Source organism: Palaemon carinicauda, chromosome 14, assembly GCF_036898095.1.
Source record: "Palaemon carinicauda isolate YSFRI2023 chromosome 14, ASM3689809v2, whole genome shotgun sequence".
Classification (NCBI taxonomy): Eukaryota; Metazoa; Arthropoda; class Malacostraca; order Decapoda; family Palaemonidae; genus Palaemon; species Palaemon carinicauda.
In genome coordinates this window covers 59,627,666-59,650,165 of record NC_090738.1, presented here as the reverse complement: position 1 = coordinate 59,650,165, position 22,500 = coordinate 59,627,666, and the positions used below count along the sequence as shown (strand labels likewise).

The 22,500-nt window shown below is 38.5% G+C and overlaps 1 long non-coding RNA gene across 1 annotated transcript in view; it reads right to left on the bottom strand.

Annotated features, from left to right (window-relative positions):
• Positions 1–1,576: 1,576 nt before the first annotated feature.
• The window catches only part of LOC137653201 (uncharacterized), a 34,780-nt gene continuing 13,856 nt past the window's right edge, over positions 1,577–22,500 (bottom strand). The window contains exon 2 of the long non-coding RNA XR_011046424.1: positions 1,577–1,748. This is a non-coding gene — a long non-coding RNA (uncharacterized lncRNA). The remainder of the gene's footprint in view (positions 1,749–22,500) is intronic.

Here is a 22,500-nt window from a genome sequence, read left to right as displayed (position 1 = left end):
TCTCTATGGAATTGTAATTGTAATAAACATCATTAATAGACAATGAATAAACCCAATTATACTGTAGCAAAATGAAGTTTTCTTCTTAGTGAATTAAAGATGTACTAGATATTATTAAACAATCGATATATAAAAGTAAATTAGAAAACGAAACTTACGCTAATTAGGGTCACATAGAACACGTAGCTATAAACGCCTAAATGCCTCTTGTTCAGCACAGCTTGTAAATGGAGAAAGTTTATGTATCTTGATTGTTGCCGGAGAATAAAGGTGTTTATGTAAATTGCACAGGAAAAGGATACTTCAGGTTGATGACACTTAAAGAGAGAGTGCGTGAAACTGCAGTAAAATTATTTTGTGGAAGCCTGTTAGAAACGTCCTTGTGACAAAATGTTGGACGAGAGTTCGAGACTAGCTCGAACTCGATAGTTTCTTGTAGTCTGTAACCTCACCATCCTTGTGGGCTAGGGATGTGGGTTTTGTGGGAGCCTATATATCTACCTGTTGAGTTATCAGCAGACATTTCCTGGTCCTCCCTGGTCCTATCTTAATGGAGTGGGGGTTTGGGCCCTGACCATATGTATATATGGTCAGTCTTAAGACATTGATATGTCCCTTGCCTCTGTCATTCATAAGGCACCTTTAAACCTTTGATATAAATCATGACTGTACCACTGGAATGAGTAGTAAGATACTCTTCTGAAAATCACTAATCTCTGAGAGGCAAGAAAGTCTCCCAGTATTGCAGATCTGTACCGAAAGTTAACCATTATTACACTTACATAATTCATACCATGTCATTGCCAACCAAGACATCATATAAAGATCGTAAACATTATTGTCACATTAGGTCCATATATGTCAATATCATCTAGTTCCTGGTTCCTGGTTCCTTATTGCTCACTCCGCAAAGTAAGTTTGCGGGCACTCTATCTCTTTATAGATAGGTGCAAAGCTTCTAAGCTTATTCTTATTATTGTTATTAAGTTTATATCATCTGTGCCTTAAATAAATTAATATCATAATGAGGTTCTCAATCTTTACTTTTATTCCCTTCTACTTTGAAATTGGATAGGATAACACCTTGCTATCATCAGTTTTGGCAACCTGTTGTGGTAATCAGTTTGGGCTTCTTAAACTCTTCTTTTATATTCATTGCCCTATCTATAAATGCAGCCAGATCCCTGCTAGGTGTTGGGATCAGATCAGATCAGATTCAGGTTGAGGCTTTGCCTTTGCAACGGCGCCTCTGTGTCTTTTAGTTTTGTGTGTTCCTTATTTTCACTAGTTTTTCTCTTTTCATCCACATTTGTTGTAGTACTCTTTCCTTATTTTCAATATTTTCTTCACAAAAAAGGAATTTTCCAACTGTTTGTGCACTATCTTCTTCGTATGGTTGTTGGAGCTGAAAGACCGAAGATATTAAGGCTTCCAAGAAGAAACTGAAGGCTTGTTTTCTAAAGTGCTCCCATAACGTGAACTTTAAAATCATAACTAATCCACTCCCCGTAAACATACCTAAAAATGAACTACTGAAAAAATACTCTAAAAAGTCTAAATAATTATTCAAACTGACCTCCAGAAATGAAGTTCAAATCCTGAACATTTGTCGCCGCATTTGTTACATTTGGCTCCTGCTCCCAGGTCATGTGCCAATCTCGGCTTCCTCTTCTTCCGATTTTCGATGTCGAAGATATACGGGTTGGGTCTCATGCTGCCCACTTCGTTCGCCATGATGCTGGTGTTTTCTGGGGGAAAATTATATCAAATTAGGGGGAAATATTATAAAATAGGGGGGAAATCATATAAAATAAGGGGGAAATTTATATAAAATACAGGGGAAATCATATAAAATAGGGGGAAATCATATAAAATAAGGGGAAATTTATATAAAATACGGGGGAAATCATATATAATAGGGGGAAATTATATAAAATAAGGGGGAAATTATATAAAATAAGGGGAAAATTATATAAAATAAGGGGAAAATTATATAAAATAAGAGGGAAATAATATAAAATAAGAGGGAAATAATATAAAATAGGGGGGAAATCATATAAAATAGGGGAAAATTATATAAAATAAGAGGGAAATAATATAAAATAAGGGGGAAATTATATGAAATAAGGGGGAAAATTATATAAAATATGGGAGTAATCGCATCAAATAAGGGAGAAATCATATCAAATAAGGGAAACTCACATCAAATAGGGGAAAACTAATATCAAATAAGGGAAAATCCCATCAAATAAGGAAACAATCATATTAGATAAGGGAGAACATATCAAATAAGGGTGAAAGTATATAAAAAGGGGAAAATCATATCAAATAAGGAATAAAATTACATTAAATAAGAGAAAATCATATCAAATATGGGAAATCATATCAATTAAGGGAAAATATCAATGGAACAAAAATCATATCAAACAGGGAAAAAAACATTAAATAAGGAACAAATCTCATTAAATAAGGAAAAGAATCCCACCAAATAAAGGGGAAATCATATCAAATAAGGGAAAAATCATAGAAAATAAGGAATAAAATTACACCAAATAAAGGTAAAATCATCAAATAAAGGAAAATTATATCAAATAAGAGAAAATCCTATAAAATAAGGGCAAAATCATATCAAAATAAGGATAAATATCAGGTAAGGGAAAATATCAAATAAGGGAAAATCATATCAATTAAGGGAAAAATCATATCAAATAAGGGAAAATCATATCAATTAAGGGAAAAATCATATCAATTAAGGGAAAATCATATCAATTGAGAGAAAAATCACATCAAACAAGGGAAAAACCACATTATATAAGGAAAAATCATATCTTGTAAGGGAAAATCATACCAATTAAGGTAAAAATCATACCAATTAAGGTAAAAATCATACCAATTAAGGTAAAAATCATAGCAAATAGAGAAAAAAATCATATCAAATAGGGAAAATCATATCAATTAAATGAAAAAAGCATAAAATAAGGAAAATATCACACCAAATAAGGGAAAAATATTATCAAATTAAGAAAAATCATCAAATAAGATAAAATCACATCAAATAATGGAAAAATCATAACAATTAACGGAAACATCATATCAAATAAGGAAAAATCACATCAAATAAGGTAAAAATCACATAAAATCAAGAAAAAATCACACCAATTAAGATAAAAATAACATCAAATAAGGTCAAAATCACATCAAATTAGGGATAATCACATCAAATTAAGAAAAAAAATCACATCAAATAAGGTAAAAATCACATCAAATTAGGGATAATCACATCAAATTAAGAAAAAAAAAATCACACCAAATAAAGAAAAAAAAATTCATCAAATACGGGAAAAATCACATCATATAAGAAAAAAATAATTACAAATACGGGAAAAATCACATCAAATAAGGAAAAAAATCACAAAATAAAGAAATAATCACAAAATAATGGAAAAATCCCATTAAATAAAGAGAAAATCACATCAAATAAAGGAAAACTCACATCAAATAAAGGAAAAATCACATCAAATAAAGGAAAAATCACATCAAATAAGGGAAAAATTATATAAAACAAGGGAAAAATCAGACCAAATTAAGGAAAAATATCAAATAAAGGAAAAAAATGCATCTGTTGAGAACCTCGATTGAATATTTATTTAGCCGTCAAAATTTGACGGGTCGCATACACTATAGTCAATTTTTTTTAGCGAGGCAGATTTGCACAGGCTCACTGGGGTGCCTTTTTAGCTCGGAAAAGTTTCCTGATCGCTGATTGGTTAGAATTATCTTGTCCAACCAATCAGCGATCAGGAAACTTTTCCGAGCTAAAAGGGCACTTCTGCGAGTCGGTGCAAATCTGCCTCGCTAAAAAAATGACTATAGTTCATTATAAATCATTAACCGTTTTAAATTACTTTTATTACTTTCAGTAAACAAATCGGTAAACTACTTTAAAGGAGAATCAAGTCGAGTAAAGCAATAACAAACAAGTAATTAACAGTAATTGAAATCAAAAGTCCCCAAGCCCCCCTCTCCACCCAAGCTAGGACCAAGAAGGGCCAGGCAATGGCTGCTCATGACTCGGCAGATAGACCTATGGGCTCCCCTCAACCTCCCATCATCAGCTCACAAGAATGGTGAGGTTGCAGCGACCAAATAAACTAACGAGTTTGAGAGGCTCGAAGCCCAGTCTGGCGTTAATGCCCCTTTCCACCCAAGCTAGGACCAAGGAGGGCCAGGCAATGGCTGCTGATGACTCGGCAGATAGACCTATAGGCTTCCCTAAACCTCCCATTATTAGCTCACAAGGATGGTGAGGTTGCAGCGACCAAATAAACTAACGAGTTTGAGCGGGACTCGAACCCCAGTCTGGCGTTCACCAGTCAGGGACGTTACCACACCTGCCATCAAAACAAGTGATCTTTTAACAGATGCAAAGTACAGCAATACAGCAACCTTGTCATGCACTTGTGGGTTTCTTTACAACGCAGACCATGACATTACCTTGAGAAATGTAACCAGCGTGACAACCGGTAGGAACCAGTTATATTAAGAGGATAAACAATGTCAATAAACAGAAGTTCTGTTCATTTAAGTCCCATTCTACTGCAAACAGTTTAGATTCTCCTAAATAAAAAAATAAAAAAAATTCTTTTCGTACTAAGGATATAAATGTCAATGTATTCACTTGCTTTAAAGAAACGAATTATCTTTCGTTTATGGAGAATATTATTATTGTAATACCCATATTGACCTTCAAATCTTATCAATTTCAAAAACACTTGTTCTACCAGCATCTCTTCACTTTGTATACAGTTATTACTGTACGTGTGTTTAGTAGCCTATATATATATATAAATATGTATAAATCACCTACAAACAAAAATTAGATTTTATTTTTTACATTTTATCATTAAGCTGATTCCCCCTTGGGTCTCTGATCCCGAGGTAGAGAGAATCCAGATATTAAGAGGTGTATATTATATGGCTTATATGAATATATATGATAAAAAAAAAACATAAATGTGCAAAATAATAATTATTTCCTTTCCTCACTGGGCTATTTTCCCTGTTGGGGCCTCAGGGCATATAGCATCCTGCTTTTCCAACTTGGGTTGTAGCTTAGCATTTAATAATAATAATAATACACATATATGCATTTTATATATATATATATATATATATATATATATATATATATATATATATATATATATATATATATATATATATGTATGTGTGTGTGGTTAGGAATTTCGATTGCGACCAACAGCAAATGAGAAATTACTCTCATCGCAATGAATATAATTAAAGTCTTGATTGACAATTATCAAAAGCTTATATCTCATCTTGGCAAAGTGAAATGAAAAAAAAAACTACCTACGATTTACTTAATAACAAAACGACTAAGATAAGATCTAGAGTTTTTATATATGCGGCCCCAAGACTACAAGAAACACACTAGACATACAAAAGACTGAAGATATTAAGGCTTTCAGGAAGAAGCTGAAGTCTTTCTTGTTTTAAAAGTGATTCGATAAGTGAGTTTGACAGTTAACAGAATACGCTGTGATACTCTTAAATACCTAAGAATTTATACAACAGATAGATCTTGTAGCTGTTAAGTCCAGTAGGGCACAATGTTCCCCACTTTTTTATATTATTATTATTATTATTACTACTACCCGAGCTACAACCCTAGATGGAAAAGCCAGATACTATAAGCCCAAGGACTCCAACAGGGAAAAATAGCCAAGTGAGGGAAGGAAAAAAGGAAATATATAAACGATATAAGAAGTACGTATTATTATTACTATTATTACTACCCAAGCTACACCCCTACTTGGAGAAGCAAGATGCTATAAGCCCAAGGACTCCAACGGGGGGAAAAATAGCCAAGTGAAGAGAGGAAATAAGGAAATATATAGACGGTATATGTAATTATTATTATTATTATTATTACCCAAGCTACAACCCTAGTTGGAAAAGCAAGATGCTATAAGCCCAAGGATTCCAACAGGGGAAAAATAGCCAAGTGAGGAAAGGAAATAAGGAAATATATAAAAGATATAAGAAGTAATTATTATTATTATTATTACCCAAGCTACAATCCTAGTTGGAAAAACAAGATGCCAAAAGACCAAGGACTCCAACAGGGGAAAAATGGCCAAGTGAGGAAAGGAAATAAGGAAATCAATAAGTGATATAAGAAGTATTTATTATTATTATTACTAGCCAAGCTACAACCATAGTCGGAAAAGCAAAATGCTATAAGTCCAAGGACTCCAACAGGGGAAAATAGCCAAGTGAGGAAAGGAAATAGGGAAATCAATAAGTAATATAAGAAGTATTTATTATTACTAGCCAGGCTACAACCCTAGTTGGAAAAGCAAGATGCTATAAGTCCAAGGACTCCAACAGGAGAAAAATAGCCAAGTGAGCATAGAAAATAAGGAAATAAATAAACGATATAAGATGTAATGAACAATTAAAATAGGACCAAGATAACAGCCCTGTAAAGTAAGTTCGAAAACTTTCAAGTTAAAAAAAAAAGCTGAAAAGAAAGAGCGTACTACAGATATGCAATAAATAAACCTTATTGTAAATAAAATCACAAACTCTACTTGGATTTGGAGTAAGCTTTACAAGGAAGGTTTTCTTGAGCAAGCGAAGATCAAATGAACATCTAGGTGACCTTGACAACAAAACCCGAAGAGCTTCTTTTTCGGTGTACCAGTTGCACTCGGGTCGTCTTGAGGTTTATTCTCTTCGTCTCATTAACAATAAATGTCCTGTTGTTAGGCTGGACTGTGATAAACTAGCTGTTCAAGTAATTGTTATAAGTAAATCTGCCCGTAATACAAAGTGACCATGTATTCTTAAGTAACTGCAATTAAGTATTCTTCTTAAATAGGCCTAACTGCAATAATCTAGTGACCGAGTATTTCTCATAAGTAATTCTACAATAATGTAAAGTGACCAAGCATTCCTTATAAGTAAATCTGTCAATAGTCTAAAGTGAGCAAGTACTCCCTACAAGTAAATATACAATAACCTTACGTGACTCAGTAGTCTTAAGTAAATCCACAATAATCTAAAGTGACCAAGTATTCCTCACAAGTAAATCTACAATAAGCTTAAGTGACTAAGTACTCTTAAGTAAATCTACAATAAGCTTAAGTGACTAAGTACTCTTAAGTAAATCTACAATAATCTAGTGACCAACCATTCCTTATAAGTAAATCTACAATAATCTAAAGTGAACAAGTATTCCCTACAAGTAAATCTACAATAAGCTTAAGTAACTAAGTACTCCTAAGTAAATCCACAATAATCTAAAGTGACCAAGAATTCCTCACAAGTAAATCTACAATAATATAAAGTGACAAAGTATTCCTCATAAGTAAATCTACAATAATCTAAAGTGGCTAAGTACTCTTAAGTAAATTTACAATAATCTAAAGTGACCAAGCATTCCTTGTAAGTAAATCTGCCAATAGTCTAAAGTGACCAAGTATTCCCCACAAGTAAATCTACAATAATCTAAAGTGACTAAGTACTCTTAAGTAAATCTACAATAATCTAAAGTGACCAAGCATTCCTTATAAGTAAATCTGCCAATAATCTAAAGTGACCAAGCTTTCCTTATAAGTAAATCTGCCAATAGTCTAAAGTGAACAAGTATTCCTCATAAGTAAATCTACAATAATCTAAAGTGAACAAGTATTCCTCATAAGTAAATCTACAATAATCTAAAGTGACCAAGAATTCCTCACAAGTAAATCTACAATAATCTAAAGTGACCAAGAATTCCTCACAAGTAAATCTACAATAATCTAAAGTGACCAAGTTTCTCATAAGTAAATCTACAATAATCTAAAGTGACCAAGTATTCCTCACAAGTAAATCTACAATAATCTAAAGTGACCAAGAATTCCTTACAAGTAAATCTACAATAATCTAGTGACCAAGTATTCCTCACAAGTAAATCTACAATAATCTAAAGTGACCAAGAATTCCTCATAAGTAAATCTACAATAATATAAAGTGAACAAGTATCCCCCACTAGTAAATCTACAATAATCTAAAGTGACCAAGAATTCCTCACAAGTAAATCTACAATAATCTAAAGTGACCAAGAATTCCTCATAAGTAAATCTACAATAATCTAAAGTGACCAAGTATTCCTCTTAAGTAAATCTACAATAACCTAAAAGTAAATCCACAATGAATCTCTAAGAACACGGAGACGAAAGCTGTGTAAGAAAGGACTTTGACTAGCGCAGTTACACCCTACAGCTAATGTGGTAATCAGTTTGACCGGGATAAACACGAAGCTTATCAACGAACACGTCGTATCTTATCTGATAACAGCATATTTGGGAATGCAAAGTGGCATGTTGATAGGATTAGATGTTTTGTTCAAGGGCCACACGGGATAAATATCATAGATATCAACAATGCAACGATCTGTTGGTTTACTGAAACCTAATTAGACCTATGAACTAATAATCATAAATCGATATATACCATAAAGACTACAGTGGTTATTCCCTATCTGGACCTAGGTCTATAGAATACAATATTCTATAACCTTGAATACAACAACAACAACAACAACAACAAATGTGTTGGTTTACTGAAAACGAATTAGACCTATGAACTAATAATCACAAATCGATTTATACCAGAAAGACTACAGTGGTTATTCCATAACTATCTGGAACTAGGTCTATAGAATACAATATTCTATAACCTTGAATACAACAACAGCAACAAATGCAGCCGTTTCTGGTCCATTGCAGGACAAAGACCTCAGATATATCTCTATTCATGTCTGGCGTTTGGTCAGTTTTCATCACTACGCTGCCAAGTGTGGATTGGTGATGGTGGGAAATTGTCGTCAGATCGCTCATAGCAAACCAACCTAGTATGGGTGGCCCTGACTAGTACAGCTTTGCTGATCATGGCGATACGCAAACCCTTTCACAGGTATCCCCACACAGAAAGTGGCAACTAAAGACGACAAATTGGGGAAAATGTGAATAAATATCGAAAAAATTTCAAAATATGATCAATTTTTTCTTTTACTTTTACCTGAGGGTTTTGGTGACTAATACAATAATATTATACAGATTCAAAAATTAGATAATAAATACCACTCCTTAATTCAATATAAGGAATCATATTTATTTATTAATTTTAATGTTGTTACTGTATTTGAAATATTTTATTTTTCCTTGTTTCCTTTCCTCACTGGCCTATTTCCCTACTGGAGCCCCTGGGCTTATAGCATTATGCTTTTCCAACTAGGATTGTAGCTTAGCATGTAGTAATAATAATAATAATAATAATAATAATAATAATAGTCTCTGCGTAACTGTAAGACATAGACCTAACCAAGTAAATTAGAAATGAATAATAGATAAATATGTTTACATGTATTGTTTACAAAGGGTAGCCTACCTCTGATATAATCTATTATGAGTAGCTATCTTATGCAAACAAATTAAGGCTACGAGAGAGAGAGAGAGAGAGAGAGAGAGAGAGAGAGAGAGAGAGAGAGATTCCTAATCAAACCAGTATAATGTATTAGCTTTATTAAAATTTGCTGTTATTACTAGCTGAGCTACAACCCTAGTTGGAAAAGCAGGATGCTATAAGCCCAAGGCCTCTAACAGGAAAAATAACCCAGTGCGGAAAGGAAATAAGGATATCGATAAATTATATATAAGAAGTAATAGTAAAAAACATAAAATATCTTAACATTAACAACGTTAAAATAGATGTCATATATATACAATTTAGCGAGATGTCAATCTGTTCAACTTAAAATCATTCACTGCAGGTTTGAATTTCTGAAGTTCCAACGAAATTTTTATGTTAGACCTTGAGAGAAATTTTTATGACACACAAGATATCTAAAAGTTATTTCGGTCATAATAGACATTAGTTGAAACAATTAGACATAGCATATTGTTTACCTACTGTAAATACCATCCAAATAGTTAAAATTGGGATCGAGTTAACGACTAACAAAAATTTTGGGGCAAACAAATTTTTTTACATAAATAGAATAAAACAGAATACGAAAATATATTCAAAATAATACAACGAATTAACAAGTAACATTTCTCTCCACTTAAATCATAAAATCAAACAAGTCAGCATTAACTAAATGTAAAAAAAAAAAAAAAAAAAAAGAGAAAGTTCTAGACCTATGCTGCCGCACCGAGAGAGAGAGAGAGAGAGAGAGAGAGAGAGAGAGAGAGAGAGAGAGAGAGAGAGAGAGTGTTAGGCTGTTAAAAACGTATCGTGAGGGTGGGAGTCAAAGGTGAATAACAGGTACCCCCCGAGTAACAATAAGAGACAGCTATAATGACAGGTGTCATCTTACAGGTCACTATTGGACCTCTGGGTACCTTTAGAACTTTACAAGGTTGTTGTTGGACTTGTAAAACAGGAAACTAGTTTTTCGATACAAACAACTGGGCGAATCTAATGTTTACCTTAAGGTGGTAAGCTGGTTTTTAAAAAGGGATTGCTTACGTTAAATACATCATTATTCAGTCCCTTAAAATAAGGTTACGTACGATTTTCTTATTATTATTACTTTACTGAGTAGGCCTAAGTCCCCTACTTTGCAATATTGTATAGCATTTCATAAATAAGCAAAATCCTGTAACATCATACGTGACAATAAAAACAGCTTTAAATAAAAAGTTTCGATATTACCATTATTATTACTATTATTCTTATCAGCAAAGCTACAAACCCTAGTTGGCAAAGCAGGATACTATAAGCCCAAGGACTCCAACGGGGAAATATAGCCCAGTGAGTAAAAATAAGGGAAAAGAATACTGTGTACCCTCAAGCAAGAGAACTCTAACAATACAACAACCAGAAATAGCCGTTATCAATTCTAGAATAAAGAAAAGGGTATATAGAACATTGATAAACATATTTTTCCTTTCATAAATTCTAATTTGCAGTGTTCTACTTCCAATTGACATAATTCAAAAAAATATTAACATGTATCCATTATCAGTATTAAGGATTACACACTAAAGCAACATCGTTAGAGTGCATACCTGTGCCGTAATCAGTAATCCTATAGGCCTAAGCTCTCAAGATTTGTAAAATAAAGAAAGTATCTCAATTGAAAACAAACGTGTGTGAGAGAGAGAGAGAGAGAGAGAGAGAGAGAGAGAGAGAGAGATGCTAAAAGCAGGGAGGAATGATTTGGTAAAACATACGATTAAGCATTATAAAACTAAGTGATTCACGTATGTGAGAAAGATGAATATTAGACTGCATTATAAGGCCAGGTGCTGAGGGCCGGGAAGTTCGTTCAGCAATGAGATGCGTCTAGGGTAAAAATCCTCAATTGTTAGCAGAGAGAGAGAGAGAGAGAGAGAGAGAGAGAGAGAGAGAGAGAGGCTAATGTGTTTAACAATATCCATGCCATTTACTGCTGCATTTCAGTGTGGAAACTTATGATTTTGCATTCGGCTACTGAGCAAAAGATTGGCCACAAGCAGACAATATTTCCCCCACCCCTCTTCCTCTGGAAAAGGGAGGGAAATTCCATTCCCCCTCTTCCTACTGTGTGTGTGAGAGAGAGAGAGAGAGAGAGAGAGAGAGAGAGAGAGAGAGAGAGAGAGAGAGCCCTCTTACGCAAGCTGTCATATTATACGTTTTAAATGAAGGTTATCTAAGGAGAATATATATAGATTATCAATATGCAAATGTCACGTGAACTGCTTTCACTAACTAATTTACTTGCAAATCTTCTCATGAAGCTTCAAGGTTGCACACTACCCCTGACATTGCAAAGGCAATGTTGAACGAAGTCACGTTCATGCAGGGTAACAAACACAGCTCTCTCTCTCTCTCTCTCTCTCTCTCTCTCTCTCTCTCTCTCTCTCTCTCTCTCTCAGATCATAAAAACTATAAACGCTTAAACTAATTATCTCTATTCAAGAGCAGATGGAGTAAAAAGTAATTTGGGACATCTAAAATCCTTGTAAATCACTCTCTCTCTCTCTCTCTCTCTCTCTCTCTCTCTCTCTCTCTCTCTCTCTCTCTCTCTTGGTAAAGATATCACTAATGTTTAAAATAAATTTACTTCCCTACCAAAATTAAACCACATTAACAAGGAGTCTTATGAATATATGATATTAATAATTATATATACATTATATCAATAAAATAATATTGTAAAGTGCTTAAAAACGTTATAAAACCTTGATTTGCAATAGACTACACACCTTATAACCTTGGTTGAAACGTACAGTACAATCCGTTCGAAGTCGGGGATCTATGGAACCCTGTTCCACGGATGTTGATGAGTCGCTGAAAAATACCATAACGATGATGTCATTCGGTTTACCGGGAAAAGTGTTTGTCATCCATCACAGTTATAATCCTTTTTTTCTTCTTCTTCTTCTTCTTCTTCTTCTTCTTCTTTTCTTTTTTTACCTCTGGGCCAATTGACCGACTTAAGCATGAAAGACCTCTTATTATATCATTATTATATTCTATCTAATTTCTCGTCCTCTTGTTTTGTAAAAGTTTTTTATAGTTTATGTATGAAATGTCTAATTTAGTGTTGGTACTGTTCCTGAAATATTTTGTTTTTCCTTGATTCCTTTCCTCACTGGGCCATTTTCCCTGTTGGAGCCCCTGGGCTTATAGCATCCTGCTTTTCCAACCAGGGCTGTAGCTTAGCAAATGATGATAATAATAATTGGTATTATTATTATTACTAGATAAGCTACAACCCTAGTTGGAAAAGCAAGATGCTATAAGTCAAAGGGCCCAAACAGGGAAAAATAGCCCAGTGAGGAAAGTAAATAAGGAAATAAATAAATGAGGAGAACAAATCAATAATAAATAATGTTTGATTACTGTAATGTGAAGGTGGTAGGGATGTGGGTGAACATAAATGGTTGAGAGAGAGAGAGAGAGAGAGAGAGAGAGAGAGAGAGAGAGAGAGAGAGAGTACTTTATACCTGGAAGAGATGGAGAAACCACACTAAATTTAGCTCGTTTCATTTAGATGGCTTCTGTTGCAACGTGAATATGATGTTTGTAAACAAATATGTTTATGTTTTGAGATTGTTTACATTCTATTGATGAATTTGTCTGCGTTTTTATGTTTGAAAACTAATTAATTTACTACAAATTATGTGTAGAAATAATATAAAAGCCAAAGAAACAAACTCTCATTTAATATAACTGAAAAAAAAATCGCGATATCTGTTCTAAATTTAATCTAGAAACTTGGTTATTTCTTAATTCTCTCTGTTATAACAAAGTTCTTACAAAACATGTTAGTTAATTAAGTTAAGATTCGACCGCACTCGACCTCAATTCTTCACGGTATTAAGTGAAACCTTTTTTGCTGAGACCACAAGATTAACATTAGGTTTACTTAGGCCTACTTCGTGTTCAGGAAAAAACTCTACCAAGGAGTGTAATTCGCAAATGTCAATGTGTATAAACTGCACAAAGTTAGACAAACCTAATGACCACGTATTAATTCAAGAGGAAGAAGAATAATAAGAATAGGGAAGTGGGGAAAATGGGGAAAGGAAGAGTACCCCTGGATACAATCCAGTTTATAGCTCAAAGGCAGGTACTCGGGATGGGAAAGGTTAAGGAAATAGGGAGAAAGAGAAGTACAGGAGAAGAATAAAAGAGAGGGGCAGACCCTCTTGCGATATTAGGGAATTGCCATTAATTCAAGAGATTGCAAAGCTTGGAATTGAAAAGACTAGCAGAAAATACAGATCATAGATAGGCCAAGTAATGATTTCATAAACTGTGGCTATGTAAATATACAATCTGTGGGTAGTAAAACTATTCAAATTCGAGAATTGATAAACGGGAAATATTTGGACATACTAGCATTATCTGAAACGTGGTTAAATAACTTTGACAAGGCTAAGATCACTGAAATTAACCCTCCCCCCTCCCCACACACACCTTTCACATTCTGAGAGCATATATATATATATATATATATATATATATATATATATAAATGTGTGTGTATTGAGAGAGAGAGAGAGAGAGAGAGAGAGAGAGAGAGCAGATGCAAGTGGAAGGACATGTCTGAGGCCTTTGTCCTGCAGTGGACTAGTTATGTCCGATGATATATATATATATATATATATATATATATATATATATATATATATATATATATATAGGTCTAGGTCTAGGTGGGGTGTTGGGCTCTTCATTCATAAAAGTTACTAAAATCTCAAAATGTTGAAAAGAACCAGTGTAACAAGCTTTGAATATACAGTGAACTCATTGAGATGATAATCATGGAGAAAAAATGAATTAGTTATTTGTGGAGACTTCAATCTATGGATGGATGACGCATCAAATCATGATGCTTTAGCATCTAGTGAGTTACTTTAACTAAACGAACACGAAAGGACAGTGGAAGTCCTGTAGAGAGTAGGATTCCCCTGCTGTATAGGAAGGAAAAACAGAAGTCTAAGTAAAGATTGTAAAAGAAGAGAGATTCACAAGTTCAGACATCTGACTATCTGGTGTTTCGATCTAACGGTTTTAACCTTTGATCAATCGATATTTGTGGTATTTCGCTCCCTACTACTCCTTTCTCTCATCCACCCCACCTCTCTCTCTCTCTCTCTCTCTCTCTCTCTCTCTCTCTCTCTCTCTCTCTCTCTCACCAATAGTTGAACAAACAAATTGACTTTTCAGCAATGCCAAAGAATTTTAAATTAAATCGTAAGATTATAGTTATATTTCTATCTATAGATAGATAGATAGATAGACAGATATAAGCAAATACAGTACGAGGAATCTTAAGATCTATTAGTACTCTGCTTCCTGCCTATTATCTCTCTCTCTCTCTCTCTCTCTCTCTCTCTCTCTCTCTCTCTCTCTCTCCAAGAGTTGAATAATATTAAGCTACTGTTTTTGTCTTGAGAATATCTATCTATCTATATAAGCAAAATTATAAGTTATATATAACTATCTATCTATCTATCTATCTGTATACACAAAATTATAAGCTTATATAACTATATATTTATATACACACACACACACACACTATATATATATATATTTTTGGGCTCAAGCCATGTCGTCCTGATGGAAGTTCCTATAGGGTAGCTTCCTAGGGTATATTACAACTACGGCGATATTCCCAGAGAATTTACCTTAAGGTACCAGAATTCTAACTCCTGGAGCGAGTATCCCTCGTGAAAGGGATATCGCGACATATCAGAGGACGTATTCTAGACACGTCACATGGCAATCTACGACCTGAACAGAGATTCGTCTCGTAGGAGGGAGATTGACGAGATACGAATTCGGGAAAGAAAAAGGGGAGCCGCTCCCAAGGCTTCCCTATCCCCCGATTCGTATGCGTGCCTGGCGCCAATCCTGGCGCCATCTGTATTCCTTTTTGCGTAGCTTAACAACTCGGTGTTTTTTCCTGTTTTTCTCGCAAATCTTGGATTTATTCAGCTTTTCATGGCTTCTTCGTCTTCGTTGACCTCGGATAAGTTGAGTATAGTGTCTGTTATGTATAAATGTAGGCTCTTGGTAAAATTTTGAGTGATTAATAGGATTAATCTTTGATACAAGAGCCGTAGCCTACCAGAGGTGTCCTGGACACTGTCACTCGCTAGGTATAAATTAGTTAGTCAGAGTGACATTCCTGGTTGTTTTGCTTAATAAAATTTAGCTATTTAGCTTTACATAGGATTTCCTTTCGTGCTTAGTATTATTTGGCGAAGTATTCGCCATTCTGGCCTACGCTAGGCCATGTAGCCTAGTCGTTTGGTCCTAGTACTTAATGCATGATTATGGTTTTTCCAAGTGTAATTAAAATTTTATTGAAGCTTTAGGCTATATTTTATACATGTTAGACTGTGTGGAATATTTCCAAGATTGTATACGTGAGAGTTTCGGTGAATTAGGTAATCGATTCTCTTGGTGCCTAGGCTAATTGCTTATGGAGCCTTAGTATACTTTATCATACTCCCCGGTTGCTTTCTTTTCTTCGGAGAAGGTATGCAATCCCTTTCCCTCTGTTTAAGCCTTGGGCTTATCCCTAAGTGGTTTTTTCCGAATTTATTTTCGATAAAACTATACTAGGGTGTTACTGTACCTTCCTGTTCCAGCAGAGTCTGGTTCAAAGAGGGTCAGAACAACAGAGTTTTTAGTCTGAGTCCGTGTTGTTTGGCTTGGGGCAGAGTCTCCCTCGCTGACCTAACACTTACAAAGGGAGCTGAGCTCCCTTAGGTCACTGTCGAAGGTTTCTGTAGTTATGATTCCTTCTTGTGTGATCGACCAGACTAAGTCCTGTTGCTGTTCTCGGGGAGGATAAATCTTCCCTTGGGAGTTGCAACGCCTTCCTTGCTTTGGTGCTCTGGAAGCTGGCAGGTATTATACTACTGCGCTGGCCCTTTCCCTTAGATCTCCCTTAGGCTAAGACAGAGTTCTTGGCTACGGGTGATCTGTCACTAAAGCAAGGTTGGCAGGACCCTCTTGTCCCTTCCCCCTCTATCTCCGTAATGGCCTAGCCATTACTGTACTGTACCTTGCCGGCCGGCAGAGCTGGCCGGCAGGGGTATTACTGTACCATATGTCATTCTACTTCTGGACCTAGTATAGGTTGGGATTTGGATTGACTAAGCCCATTGCCGGCCGGCAGAGACGCTGGACGGCAAGGGTCTTATGTTTTCGAGTGCTGCCCGGACCTCTCTTGGTCCCTCATCCATGCCTGCCGGCAGAGCCGGACGGCATTGGTCAAGGAAGCCTGAATTAAGTTTCTCCCCTTCCTTATATGCACTCTTTCGGTTGCCGGGCTGGGGGGGTTGTGTACACTCTTATCCCGGCATCCATTCTATTTTCTTCTAGTGCTGTACCTGTCCCGGCAGCCGGCCTATGAGGCCGGCTGCCGGCCTATGAGGCCGGCAGCCGGGCAGGGGTAGTCTTCTGGTTCTTTTGCTGCCGGCTGGCATCGGTCTTGTACCTTTGCCGGCCGGCTTATGTCAGTCCTTGTCTGCCGGTCACCAAGAGTGTGGCCGGCAGCTGGGTACTACCTTGTGTAGTTGCTGGCCGGCAATCATTGCCGGCCAACACTGGCTGTTGCTGGCCGGCAGCTGCTGCCGCCGGCACAGGCATTTGAACCAGAGGGCTGCCGCCCTATAGCTGTTAAGTAGTATACTTTAAAGCTAATTGTGGTGTGTGCCGGCCGGCAAAGGCAGGCCGGCACACATCCTCCTATACTGTACTAGTATTCTTCTGTATAGCATATACAGTAAGAAGAAAACTATAGTAAAAGTTTAGGTACAGCACTGTATCTTCTAACACTATTGTGTTTTCTTACACAGCCCTTTGCTGTTGCCCTCAGACAGGAAGCAGAGTTCTTCCCCGTCTATTATCCAGGATTTTTAAAATCATTGCCTAGGTGTGAGCTCCACCTGTTTCCTATGGAAACCTTGCATTGGTTACTCTAGTAGAGATAAACCATTTTTGATTTTATTATCTGGAAGGCTGCAACAATGGGTTGTGAGGGAAACACAAGTGTGTGTCTTTCATTTATGAATTGTTATGCTATACTATGCATATCCAGTGATACATAGTTCACTTGATACTCATGGAAATTTCTTCTCTTTACAGAAGGACACTCCGAAGTGGGGAAGTGCTTTCTGCAATGTCAGCAGCAAGAACCTCTGCGGACATGAGTTTTGTAGGAGACACGCAGCATACGCTGTCTCCAAGGATGATCTCCGGTATTGGGACCCTCAGGTATGTACTGTGTGCACTAACCTGATTAATGAGACATTTAAATAGCTAGGAAGAAGCTTCGTACCTGGGTAAGGGGCTTCCAAAAGTACACTTCTGGCCCTTATCTTCCAAGTGAGAAGATGAGGGCGTATCTTTTCCCTAAGGCATCAGCTGAGGCAGTGATTCCCCAGCCTCAAGAGGAGATCCCCTAAGTTCAGATCCAGGTGGATGCTGAAGTCGCGGTCGCGATGCAAGACATCCAGCTAAATGACAGGATATCTGATGTGGACGGGTGTCAGGAGGAAGACCTCCTTGCAGAAGCCCAGGATGAAGTTCAAGTCCCTCTACATCGGCCGGTCTCCCAGTAGAGCTGGGACAGGCCCTCTCTTCTATTGTTGGAATGATCCAACAAATGCAGAAGGAGAATCAGGAGAAGGCGGCTGCAATGGAACTGCGAATGCAGTGCCTTGCAGAATCACATGGGCCCCAGAAAAGCTCAATGTGAAAGACCTTCCTTTGTGCTCGGATGCTAACCCATGGAGGTATGCTGAGCACATGTCGATGACGACTGGAAAGATCGTCATCTCGGATATGCTGGGCTCAGTTCCCCTGGAGGGTGGAATTCTGGCCCAGCAAGGCACCATATCCGGACTGTTATGTCCGGCTGAGGAAGGAACCAGCTTCAAAGGAGGAGGCAGAGCCGAAGGAGGTCATAGTGATGACCATGCTAAGGCTCAAGCTCTACTTTCATCTTCGATGAAAGAGAGGGGCTTCTCTAACTCAAAGGTAGCTGCATTGAATAGGAAGCTCCCTTCCTTTGTGTCCTCGCCTACTAGAGCCTTCCCCCTTTTTACAGAAAGGGTTTCTGGCTGTACTAAAAGCAATCGAGGCCCGGCAAGTCTTGCCCCTCCCTAGAGGAGTGTAAACCCTTGTCGCTGGCCCTGCCTATGGACCACAAAGATTGGAGGACGGTCCATCTTACGTTTCTAAGTGAAAAGTTGGAGGCTGATATTGCCGGACGTCAGTTCGGCAAGGACCCCCCTAAGCTGTCTGACTTTCTTTTGCGAAGTGAGCTCGATACAAAAGAAAGACTGACTGCCTCAATGTCTCTTCAGACTACTCTCGAGACGATGGCAAGTGACCCCAAGGTCCATGAAATGTTCATGGTAGTGGCCAAGCCTCATCTGGCCACAGTGACGAAGGACCTTTATGGCTTCGTCAAGGCAAGGAGAGCTTGTAGGGAGTTCGTGTTTACCTCGGCTACAGTGAGGCACGAGCTAAAGAAACTAATCTCCTCCAACATTTGGGGAAAAGACCTTTTTCCCTACCGACTTGGTCAAAGAAGTTTTTGATAAAGCCACCTTGGAGAATAGAAACCTTCTCCAGAAGTGGGACCTGGCTATCAAAAGAAAGTCTTCCCCGGATGAGGGTCCTCAACCAAAGAGGAAGACTATGAGGACTAGGCTACCGTCTCGGCCAGCTAAGCCTCTTAGACAGCAACAGCAACTGCAATTGCCATTGCCCCCAGTGCCCCAGATCGTGGCACAAACCCCGACCACCTTTCAGTGGGTACCCCAGGCCGTGTCGACACAGTCCACGGCATTCACCCCAGCGTTCGAAGGGCAGTCTACTTCCTTCCGAGCAAAGCCTAGAGGAGCAGCCAGAGGCTCGTCTAGACGCCCCTCAAGGGGAAGGGGATTCAGGGGTGGTCGTGGTCAGGAAGGCAAGACCTCAGGACGACAGTCCAAGTGAGGTGATACCGGTAGGAGGGAGACTTCTGAAATTTCGGGATCGGTGGACCTTCGATCCCTGGGCCCACAGCCTACTCAAGAATGGATTGGGCGGGAGCTGGTACAGCACTCCACCCCCGTACCTTCGGTTTTTTCCAACACTCCACCCCCGTTATGGAGGAGTACGTTCAAGAACGGTTGGAGAAAAAGGGTGAAGCCCATCAATTTCTAAGGGAGGCTGTTTTGTGTTCCCAAGAAAGACTCGGAAAAGCTCAGAGTCATTCTGGACTTGTCGCCACTTAACAAGTTCATAGTGAATTGCAAATTCAAAATGCTAACACTGCAACACATAAGGACCTTACTGCCCAAGAGGGCATATTCCGTCTCTATAGACTTGTCAGATGCCTACTGGCACATTCCAATTAGCCATCGACTCTCCCCCTACCTAGGGTTCAGGCTACAGCGAAGACTATACGCCTTCGGAGCCATGCCATTCGGGCTAAACATAGCCCCAAGGATTTTTACGAAGCTTGCGAGCGTAGCTCTCAAACAATTTCGCCTAAAGGGAATTCAGGTAGTAGCCTACCTGGACGACTGGTTGGTGTGGGCAGCATCCGAGACAGAATGCTTGCAAGCTTCCAGTCAGTGATCCAGTTCCTAGAGTACCTAGGCTTCAAGATCAACAGAAAAAGTCTCGACTTTCTCCATCTCAAAAGTTCCAGTGGCTAAGATCCACTGGGACCTTTTGTCACACCGTTTCTCCACCCCAGCGAAGAAAAGGAAGGAGATAGCGGGTTCTGTCAAGAGACTTCAAGATTCCGAAAGGATATCAAGACACGAGCAGGAGAGAGTACTGCGCTCTCTCCAGTTTGCTTCCGTGACAGACCCAGTGCTAAGAGCACAGCTAAAGGATGCAATCGGAGTTTGGAGAAGTTATGCATCAAACGCGTGAAGAGATGAGAAGACCAGCCGCTTCGGCTAAGTACTCTTCTCAGGCCTTGGTCCCAAGCCTGACATCTATAGAAGTCAGGTTCTTCTTCAGCCACCTCCCCCGTCGGTGACGATTCACTCAGACGCCTCAAAGGAGGGATGGGGAGGTCACTCTCATCGGAAAAAAGTCCAGGGGACTTGGTCCAGGCTATTCAAGACCTTTCTCATAAAACTTTCTAGAAGCTAGGGCAGTGCTCCTTACCTTAAAGAAAGTCTCCCCGCGTCATTCGTTCCACATAAAGTGGTAATAGACAGCGAGGTAGTTGTAAGATACTTGAATCGACAAGGATCGAGGTCACCACCTCTCAACCAGGTGATGTTGGCCGTCTTCCGATTGGCGGAAAAGAAGAAGTGGTACCTGTCGGCAGTTCACCTTCAAGGAGTCCGCAATGTGACAGCGGACGCTCTATCCAGGTTCACACCGATAGAGTCAGAATGGTCCTTAGACGCAGGATCATTCTCCTTCATTCTGAATCAGTCCCAGAACTGCAGATAGACCTCTTTGCGACGAAAGACAACAAGAAGTTGCCCCTGTACGTGCCCCGTACGAGGACCCCTTAGCGGAAGCAGTGGACGCGATGTCCCTCGACTGGAACAGATGGTCCAAGATTTATCTGTTCCCTCCTCACAACCTTCTGTTGAGGGTCCTCAACAAACTGAGATCCTTCAAAGGGTAGCGGCAATAGTGGCCCACAAGTGGCCGAACAGCGTGTGGTTCCTCCTGGCATTGGAACTGTAGCTGAAGTTTGTACCACTACCAGATCCAGTTCTGACCCAGCGAGTCCAGAAGTCAACTGTCTGCGCTTCATTACAGAAAACCCGGACCCTGCAGTTCATGATTTTCTCTCCCTAGCGGTGAGAAAGCGTTTCGGGATTTCGAAAGCCAGTATAGACTTCATTGAGGAATATAAATGCAAATCTACTAGAAGGCAATATGAGTCATCTTGGAGAAAATGGGTGGCCTTTTGTCAAGGCGAAGATTCCGCAGGAGATCTTGACAGACTTCTGCTTATCTTTTTTCCCCACCTCCATGGTCAAGGGTTGGCAGCGAACACGATTTCAGCGTGTAAGTCTGCTTTGACAAGACCCATTCTATATGCCTTCCAGGTCGACCTAGGTAACGAGATCTTTAATAAAGTCCCGAAAGCCTGTGCTAGGCTCAGACCTTCAGCACCTCCAAAGCCCATTTCATGGTCTTTAGACAAGTTCTTCATTTCGCTTCTCTGTTGAGCAATGAAGAATGTGCGTTAAAGGATTTGACACAAAAAGTTATTTTCCTAATTTGCACTCGCGTCCGGGGCCAGGGTTAGTGAAATTGTAGCCTCTCGAGAGAGGCAGGTCGTGTTCAGTTCCTGGATGGGGAAGAACTGAACCTGTTTCCGGATCCTACGTTTCTCGCCAAGAATGAGTTACCCACCAACAGGTGGGGTCCCTGGAGAATCTGCCCTCTGAAAGAAGATGCATCTCTATGTCCAGTAGAATGCCTAAAGGTCTATCTTCATAGAACTTCAGACTTCAAGGGTGGTCAACTATTCAGGGGAGAAACATCAGGCTCAAATTTATCTCTGAATCAACTCAGAGCAAAAATCACATATTTTATTCGCAGAGCGGATCCTGACAATACACCCGCAGGTCACGATCCGAGGAAAGTTGCCTCATTCTTAAATTTCTTTAATTGCATGGATTTTGAACATCTCCGTTCATACACTGGCTGGAAGTCTTCCAGAGTGTTCTTTCGCCACTATGCGAAGCAAGTAGAGGAACTAAAAGAGATCTGTGGTAGCAGTGGGTCGCGGTGTTAACCCTACTGTTTAACTCTGCGAGGAACAGTGGTCTTAATTGGGACGATTAATTCCAGGGTGAGTGTGTAGTTACATACTGTACTACAAACTAAGTGAGGGCACTGTGTTGCCCATCCAGACTGTTCCATTTCCGAAGGTGAACCTAGCATAAGTACAGACATGTGTGCCGAGCGTTTCTAACGCTAATGTCATTGATTTGT